The sequence below is a fragment of the Chionomys nivalis genome, chromosome 7, assembly GCF_950005125.1.
Source record: "Chionomys nivalis chromosome 7, mChiNiv1.1, whole genome shotgun sequence".
NCBI classification, from domain to species: domain Eukaryota; kingdom Metazoa; phylum Chordata; class Mammalia; order Rodentia; family Cricetidae; genus Chionomys; species Chionomys nivalis.
The window spans coordinates 56835435-56845548 of record NC_080092.1 but is presented as its reverse complement, the minus strand read 5'-3'; positions in this window follow the sequence as shown (position 1 = coordinate 56845548).

Here is a 10114-nt window from a genome sequence, read left to right as displayed (position 1 = left end):
GGGAGAGAGATTGATTGCTGGGCACACTTTTAGTAAGGGAATTGGATTCCAGAGTCAATGTGTACTCTTCCCTGACATTGATCCTCCTGGAAATGTAGCTGTGACCTGGGATGTCTGTTTACCTCTCTCCACAGCACCTCCCATTCTGCTTGCCTGGTGGAATCCACTTTGCTTTCCTTGTGGTGTGAGGCTCTGGGCTGGAAACCCCTGCAGGCGCTGGACAACACACACAGAGTAGAACCTACGAAGAGCCCTCCGGAGGCTTTCTGTCCAGGACTGTCGGATGGAGGGAGTGATCTTGAGTTGAGCTGTCGCCCTCGCTGCCAGGATCTCTAAATAAGGTAGCGGAGGCAATGACACTTTCTAATCTAAAAAGAAAGATTCACACCGTCTAATGAGGTATAGCCCTACGGAGAAGGAGAGTAATGACTTTCTCTCGCCTGTTTCCAGCTGACCCTATAGCAAAAGATGACCAATGAGCAAGAGGGAAACATCCAGATTGATGTAATATGTGCTTTCTGTGATGCAGAGCTTGTAGGACCCAGTCGTGACAACTTCAACAGAGACCTGAGTTTCAGTAGTTTACCTTCAGGCAATACCTGGTTCCAAGAAAGACCACAAGCTGAGACCACCCAGGTACCACCCAGAAACAGACCATCCAAAGAAAATTCCTAACGTTCCAACAATTGTAGATAGGATCACCTGCCAGCACACACCCATCGCTTTTCACCAGAGCACCCTTAGACAAATGTCAATCAGGGGTCCTGAACCTTAGCGATCCCTCACCCCTCTACTATAAAACCCCAACTCTAACTGAGCTCAGGGCTCTCCGACCACTCCAATAAATTGGACACACAGAGAGTCGGAGTTTGCAGACTTGTGTAAGAACAAAGGCTCTTTGCTTTACATACAGTACTCGGTCTCCTAGTTGGTTTTGGGGGGACTCCTTGGGCATAACAGGGCTAGCAGAAGTAAAAACCTGAAGGATGGTTGTCCCTGTTGCCCTGCACCTGTAACCCCAGCTCACAGCTGATGGAAGCAGGAACATTGAGACTTTGAGGCTAGCCTGATTTCCATAATGAAGACCCAGCCATCAACCCTGAGTGATACACACACACATACGTGCACACACATACACACACACCAAATGTACTAGGAGTGGGAGGTGCTTGGCATTCTACATGGCATTCCTTCCTAGGAGTTTAGGGCAGGATGCATGTCCCAATAAGGGCTTAAGGAAGTGTTTCTCAACCTGTGGCTCTATATCTCTGTGGAGGTTGAAAGACCCTTTCACAAGGGTTGCCTAAAACCATCAGGAAACACGGGTATATACATTACTGTTCATAACAGTAGCAAAATTACAGTTATGAAGTAGTAACAAGAAAATGTATGGTCGGGGATCACCCCAACATGAGGAACTGTATTTAAAAGGGTCGCAGCATTAGGAAGGTTGAGAACCACTGGGGAGAGAGGGCAGAGGGCAGACTACCTAGGCTTTTGTTTGCTGGGTCTTCTGAGACAGGGTTTCCAGATGTGGCTCAGGCTAGCCCTGAATTTACAATAATCTCTAACTGGTATTCCAGTGCTGGTATTCCAGGCCCTCCTTGGTTTTATGGCTTGCCTCTGGCCAGAAAGTGAAGGGAAGGCGTTTCCTAGTCGGCTTCAGGGAAGGCGAGGAGTGTCAGGAAGAGACCGTCCTTCTCTTCCCCATTCCCACTGCCACAACTAGATGCCAAAATTTCACATTTTGGGATAGCATTTTCTCTAACTCATTGATCTTTTGGGGCAGAGAAGAGAGGGATAGGAAAGGCTGAAACGGAGGCCCTTTAAGCCACATTTGGTGGTTCAAGGCTATAATTCCGTCACTTGTGTGGCTGAGGCAGGGAGATCTTGGGTTCAGGGTTGGCCTGGGCTGTGTAGCCAGTTCCAGGCCATGGCAAACTACAGGTTGTAGAAAAGACTCGGTCAAGTGGGAGGAGCTCCCCGGAACCCATGTGAAAAGCTGGAGGCTGGGGTACCCACATCTGTAATCCTAGTTCCAGGTGCCAAGCAGGACATCTCTGGAGCTCGCTGGCCAGCAAATCGGTGAGCTCAGTGAGAGACCTTGCCTCTGAAAACAAGATGGAGAACTGACTGAGAAAGACGCTCAGTGTCAACCTCTGGCCTCCACATACACGTACACACACACACACAAAGACAAATATCTCTAAAGGACACACAGAGCATGGGGGCCTCGTGAGCTGCTCACGCAAAAGAAAGGCTGAGACTTATCTATTTGCCTTTGAGCTATGACTCAGAAATAAACACTCAGGAATGCATAGTATCATTCCTATGATTCTTTTTTCTAGTCTCTCCCATTATTTTAAAAGCAGGAGATTGAACTCAGGGCTTCCCGTGTGCTCAGCTATTACCATTTACCATAAGCTGTGCCTCTAAAAATAAAATAAATATTAACATTGGACTTAAAGCAGAAATGGCACTTTCATCATTGTCTAAAGGTCTTCACCAGCGTAAAGCAAGAAAAACAAACAGCCTTGTTGTGGGATATCTGTACACTGTGTGAAGACGTGTCACTGGAATTGGTCTAATAAAGAGCTGAATGGCCAATAGCTAGGCAGGAAGTATAGGTGGGACTTCTGAGCAGAGACGGAAACAGGAAGGAGGAATCTTGGCACATAGACTCGGAGCAAGTCAGATGTAACCCTGCCATGTGGCAGAATGTAGATATTAAAAAATATATGGATTAATTAAGTTTTAAGAGCTTGAGGGCTGGAGAGATGGCTCAGAGGTTAAGAGCACCGGCTGCTCTTCCAGAGGTCCTGAGTTCAAGTCCCAGCAACCATATGGTGGCTCACAACCATCTGTAATGAGATCCAGTGGTGCCCTCTTCTAGTGAGCAGGCAGAACACTGTATACATAATAAATTTTTAAAAATCTGTAAAAAAAAAAAAAATAAGAGCTAGATGGGAAAAAGTCTAAGCTAAGGACAAGCTTTAATAATTAATAATAAATCTCTGGGTCCAAAGATAGTCTGACGAGAAAGCTTTCTGCATAGCTTGGTATGGTAATCTCAGCACTAGCAAGGCAGAGGCAGGCTGATCTCTCTGAGTTGCAGGCCAGCTAGGGATACAAGGACAGGTCTTGTCTCATAAAAAAAATAAAGAGAGAAAAGAAGGAATGAAGGGAGAGAGAGAGGAAGGGAGAGAGAGGGGGAGAATGGGAAAGAAAAGAAAAAAATGAAGATTGGAATGAAAGCTATAAAACTGTCCCTATCAGAGCTGTTTATATAGAAAACTTTATAATAACTTTAGAACTTCACCAGGGGTTGTTGAGTGAGAACTGAATACATCAAGGCCTCAGAATTTACACAGATAAGAATCAGTTGTGAGCCGAGCACGGTGGCCCATATCTTTAGTCACAGCACTTGAGAGGTCAATCTCTGTGAGTTCTAAGATAGCCTAGTCTACATAGCAAGTTCCAGACTAACCAGGGCTATGTAGTGAGAAGAATCAGTTGCGATCAAATAGTGGTGCGCACCTGTGAGGCCAGCACTTGGGAGGCCAAAGCCGGGTTTTGAGTTGAGGGCAGCCTGGGCTCCATAAAGATTGATGTCCCTTACAGCATACGGCCTTGATTGTGCTAGAATTCTGACTCTCAGCTAGTGACAGGCTTCTGTTTTAGGGGCAGGGTCCTTCATTTCTTCTCTATGTCCCCACGATTACCCTTGTCTTTCTATCCTGCTTGATGTATTAGCCAAAAGAGAAATTCCCCAGAGATAAAGCACCGGTAGAGACCACTCTTTGGGTGGTGAGATTTTGATTCTCGCACGTAGGGGTAAGAGTATTAGGGGCTGAAGACAGCTTAGTGGTTAAGGGAGCTTGCTGTCCACTCAAGGACTGGATTTGGGATCCCAGTACCCACATGAAGCAATTCACAAGTTTGCACACACACACACACACAACTAAAATAAAACACAAAACTTTTTACTTCAAAAAAATTGTTTTAGGCCAGGAAGTGGTGGTGCATTCCTTTAATCCCAGCACTAAAGACGCAGAAGCAGGCAGATCTTTGTGAGTTCGAGGCCAGCCTGGTCTACAGAGTGAGTTCCAGGTTGACCAGAGCTACACAAAGAAATTTAAAAAAATGTATTTTTATATTTATTCATTTTATTTTACATATGAGTATTTTGCCTGCAGGTATGTATGTGCACCATGTTCATGACTGGTGCCCTTGGAGATCAGAAGAGGCCCTTGGATCCCCTGGAACTGAATTCATGGAGGTTGTGACTCACCATGTGGGTGCTAGGAATCGATCCCAGGCCCTCTGCAAGAGCAGCAAGTGCTCTTAACTGCTGAGACGACTCTCCAGTCTGTCAAGATTTGTGCTTTAGAGGCTGGAGAGATGGCTCAGCAGTTAAGAGCACTTACTATTCTTGCAGAGGACCTGAATTTGGTTCCTAGTGCCCATATCAGACAATTCTCACCTGCCTGTAACTCCTGTTACAGTAACCTGTAACCTGTCTGTTCCAGTGAATCTAACACCCTGTAGCCTTCCTGTGCACCTGTACACACATGAGAACCGTCAGTTCTCACACACACACACACACACACACACACATCAATAAAAGCATCTAAAAAGCAAGAATGATTTGTGCACAGAGCATGGTAGCACATGCTGGTAACTCCAGCGATGGAGAGATGGAGGCAGGACAATCACAAGGTCCAGGCCAGTCTACACTACTCAGGAGTTCCAGGCTGGCTTTCAACACAAGTTTCATTCATATTAGCTGTGGTGGTTTGAATATGAATGACCCCTATAGGCTCCTGTGTTTGAATGCTTGGTCTCCAGTTGGTGGAACTGTTTGATACAGATTAGTGGGTGTGGCCTTGTTGGGGGAGGTGTCACTGGAGGTGGGCTTCGAGGTTTTAGAAACCCTTGACAACTTGCTGATAAGATGTAAGCTCTCAGCTACTCCGCCAGCACCATGCCTGTCTTCCTTCCACCATGCTCCCGGCCTTGATGGTCATGGACACAACCTCTGAAACTGTAAGCAAGCCTCCAATTAAATGTTTTCTTTTTATAAGTTGCCTCATATGCCTTTTTATGAACAATAACTAAGACACTGTGTGTGTGTATGTGTGTGTGTGTGTTTTGTGGGTCGGTTTTCTCTTTTGCAGTGTTGGGGATTGAACTCAAGGCCTCACACATGCTGGGCAAGGCACTGTTTGTAAATGGTGGGAGCGTGAATCCAGGCTTTAGCCTTACAGACTGGCGCTGGACCACATGAAGTGTGAGCAGACAGCTTCTGTTCCCTTTTGCAAGCCGCTCGTTCAGAATGAGTATTCGGGGATCTTGGCTGTGTCAAACCAATTGCTGCTGATGACAAATGACTGTCCTCCTGTGCGGCCTAAGTGCTTTGTTTAGCTAGTTAAGCCAGGCAAAGAAAATTAATAGGATCTTCCAAGTGCCAGCACCATGACTCCTACCGCCACCACCAAAGAAGTCTCAGAGCGAGGAAGGCCCTGAAAAGTTAGCTTACGTGAACTTTCTTGCTCGTACTTATTTAGCTTTTATTTGGATCCAGTTGCTTTGAAGAAAGGGTAGGCATGACTACATTAAAAGGCAGCAGGTGAAAGAGTAGAGGCCAGCAGGAGAGGGATGCATTGTGGGTAAGGCCATCACCGAGAGCCACACAACAGCGAGCTGATAGGAGAGCAAGACTCGGTCCTGAGCTTCACCGCAAGCACGCCAGAGCAAGGAGCAGCCTGGGTAACACCAGCCTGAAAGGACAGGTTTCCAGCTGACATCAGGTTCCCAGAGGATTCTACTAGCACCTGGCGGTGGAGAGGAGCAGAAATCAAAGGCACACAAGTTCTTCCGGGCTACTTCCGGTTTGGCTCTCAGGAAATCAGGAAGCCAACTAGAGGGGCAGGTAAGTCCACGCAGACGCTGAGCCAGAAGGCCTGGGTTCAAATTGCAGCTTCGTCACCTGTTAGCCATGCCACCTCCTGTTCCTCAAACTCTATAAACTAGAGAGAACAAGAGCTCTCCCCACTCAGAGATGATGCCAGGATTAAAGGCACCGTTGAGTGAGAAGAGCTTCCAACAGTCCCGGCCTGAGTTAACAGCTATGCAACATGTTTGTTTTAATTATCTTCTGGCTTGTAATTTTACTCCCAAGAATGCATCCGAAGCACTGGAACTTTTCATAAAATGTGCATATAAGGGTATTCACTGCAGAGTTGTTTAGAACAGCCAGAAGAACAGGAAACCAACTCAATGTTCAGAAATGAGGGGGGAATGAACCGTCTCTGTAGTGATCTCCAGTCCCTAGCAAGCGGATTGTAGATATGAGTTCAGTGGCTTAGGGAGATGATCATGCGTGTTTACTGTAGCTGTCAGGCTGTTTGTTGTTTGACTGGTTGAGGCATAGCATCCTGTAGTCCAGGCTGACCTTGAACTCAATATGTAGCTGAGGATGACTCCAGGCTGGCCTGGAACTCCCGGAGATCCGCCTGCCTCTGCCTCCCGAGCTGGGATTAAACATGTGCCACCACCCCCATTTACCACATTTTACAGACTAAGCCATCTTCCCAGACTCCTGGGTTTTTCTTTACATTAGAAAATGTATTTATGTGTATGTGTGTAAGACTCCCAGAGATTCCAGAAGAAGGCGTTGGGTCCCCAGGAGCCAGAGTTCCAAGCAGTTGTGAGCTGCCCAACATGAGAGCTGGGGACAGACTTGGGGCCTCTGGAAAAGCAGCCATTCCATTTAAAAACTGAGCCGTCTCTCCAGCCCTACCCTCTATATTTTTAACAGAACCATTTAAACACAATATCTGTGTATCACCCGTTAACTTTATTAGCAGAACAGACGGATGGACAACACACAGATGTTGCTAATTCCCCAAGTTAGTGTTTTACCATTGTTTTCTGAGATAGTTTCTCTATGTAGCCCAAGCTGGCCTTGAACCTTAAACTCCCAATCCGCCTGCCTCAGTTTCCTGAATGTTGTGATATAGATGTGCACCACAAGAAAAAGAATTTGTAGCTGTATTTCTTTTTTTGTTTGTTTGTTTGTTTATTTTGTTTTTCAAGATAGAGTTTCTCTGTGTAGTCCCGGCTGTCCTGGAACTCGCTCTGTGGAGCAGGCTGGTCTCCGGCTCAGAGATCCACCTGCCTCTGCACCCCATCCCCACCCTGAGTGCTGGGAGTAAAGGTGTATTCCACCACACCTGGTTTGGTTTTATTTTTTGAAACAAGATCTCCCTATATAGCTGTGGATATCCTGGGACTCAATAAACACGTAGATCAGGCTGACCTTCAACCTACAGAGTTCTGCCTGTCTCTGCCTCCTGAGTGTTGGACTTAAAGGCATATACCACAATGCCAAGCCATAGACACATTTTCTTTCTTTCTTTTTTTTTTTTTTGTTTTGTTTTTCGAGACAGGGTTCATAGACATATTTTCTAATTTGCTTGTGAAACTCAGGTATTTCTTGAGAAAAGCCTGTGGTTTTATGCCACTTTCAAGGTGACAGCCTGTGGGACTTAATTTTGTCAACTTGATCAAACTAAGGAACACCTACGGAGGGCTGGAGATGTGGCTCAGCTTGCAGTGTTTGCCTAACCCTCATGACGCTCTTGGGTTTGGTCCCTACCTCCTCGTAAAATGGGCCTGCTGGTGTGGTGAGACCGGAAGCTGAGGCCATCCTCAGCTGTACAGTGGGGCTGAGGCCAACCTGGTAAACTTTGGGCTAAGCAAACAAACTCCTGCGGATTCCCGGGGTACATCTTCGGGTGTATCTGTGAGGGTGTTACCTGAAGGGACAAGACTCGCCCTGAAAGTTGGTGGCACCATCCCATGGGCTGGAGTTCCAGACAGAGGAAGGAGGAGGCCAGCTTAGGACCAGCATTCATCTTTCTCTGCCATCACCAGGCATTTTGTCACAGCGCCGAGACGAATAGCTAGCACCCAGTCTGCCCTCGTTTCATTACGCTGCCCACAGATGGTGGCTCAGTCACAGCTGCAGCAGTAGCTGGCCTGTGGGCAACTGTAGGGTCCCCCAACCGTGTTTCCCATAGGAGACGCTAGGAACTTCCGGGTAGCACAGAGCCATGAGAGGCTGTCATAGAAAGGCCACTCCGACCAGGACAGCAGGAATCTTTTATAACAAATAGCTGTCAAGCCTGCCCTTCGCTCTGGAGACAGGCCATCTCCATCCCCTGAGGCTGCGTGTCACACACACGTCCTTCAACAGATACTTTGAGACAAAGGTAGACTGTGACTGTCCTCACCAGACCTCCCGAAACATGAGAATGCCTGTGGGGACCAGTCAGCGTCCAAATCAGCTAGGGATCTTTACGCTGCAAATCCTGACCCAGCTGCTTCAGCTGGGGGCAGCACCAAGACACTGTCTGCTTCTAAGTTGTGCCCAGGGCCTATGAGTTGACTCAGCTGTTAAGAACACTAGCTGCTCTTCTGGAGGCCCCAGGTTCTATTCCCAGCGCCCATGTGGTGGGGCACACCCATCTGTAACTCCAGTTCTAGGGGCTCTGAGGTTCTCTTCTGACCTCCACAAGCACCACGCCTGTCTGTGGTGCACAGACACATGCATTTGGAGTCTGAAGTATCAGTTTGAATTGTGACTGAGTGAGGATGATGCAATGAGTTAGGATGGATCCCTTTCTGGTGGCAATCGGAAGGGAACAAGGCAATGTGTTCCAAGCCTGCATGTGCCCATGGACAGGTGCATAGGGAGGCCAGGAGACACCTGAAAACTTCTAGCACCTTGGGGGCCCTTTGTTGCTGGATAACAGGTCTTCCCAGACAACTGTCCCCACCTCCGGGTAATCACAGTCCCAGGAAAGACCCCTTCCTTCCAATACCGTCAGTCCCAGCGACAAGGTTGCCAAGGACTAGTAGGTGCCAGGCCACCTTTGCCCCCTCTCCTGTTGTACTCCGGAAGTGTGAGCATCACCCCCCCCACCCCGCTTAGATCCCCGGATCTCTGGGACAAGCACACCTGGGTAAGTCCTTTTCCCTCTCTCCCAGCTTCCTTGTGTATAAATGGAAATCACAACACCCTCCTCCCTCAGAGATAACTATGCAGAGAAAACGAGATCGTGTTTGTTGAATGACTAACACTATGCTAGGCAGTGGAGGTGCCTGATACACCTTACGGTTGCTATCAGGATTCTGGCAATTACCTGAAGTGAACCCCATCTGTAGCATTTGCTTGACTGAGGTTTCCTCAAAAAACTTTGAGTCCTTTTATTCAATCTCTTAGGAGCAGTGTGGGTGTCACCTCGTGTCTCCAAAGTGCAGTTGTAGAACAGATATAATTCCCATTGCTCAGGGAGCAAACATGCAAGAATTTAGAAACAATGAAGTCGCTATAAAGTGTCGCAATCATAAGTAAGGTGGGACCTAGAAGGAATACACACACACCAGGGCAGCAGCTCTGGAATGCACAGAGAGAACAAAAATGTTCAGGCTTTCCTCCTTCCCAGTTTTATTGCCCTGTAATTAACAAAAACAGGGAAGCTGGAGGGGTCCATTCAGTCTTATCTTAAACCACCCAGGAGCCACTGTCGCTGTTAGCACACAGCACCACGGTGGAATTGTGAAAGCTCTCTTAGGGCTGACATGCTCTGCAGGTAAAGGGCCTTCGTGCCAAAGCAAGAAGACCTGAGTCTGAACCCCCCCCCCCCCCACACACACACACACCATGGAGAAAAAAGAGAACCTACTCCGAAAAGTTGGCTCCTCACAGGAATTCAGAAGAGCTCATGTACATCCCCCAACACAATAAAATTAAATAAAAGCTTTCTGGGCTTGTGTGTCTGTGATGCCCAGATAAAATGTCACTTTTTAAAAATATATATATTTATTTATTTATTATGTATACAATATTCTGTCCGTGTGTATGTCTGAAGGCCAGAAGAGGGCACCAGACCCCATTACAGATGGTTGTGAGCCACCATGTGGTTGCTGGGAATTGAACTCAGGACCTTTGGAAGAGCAGATAATGCTCTTACCTCTGAGCCATCTCTCCAGCCCAAAATGTCACTTTTTTAAACAAGATTTTTTTCTTTTGTGGCAGGATCTCACT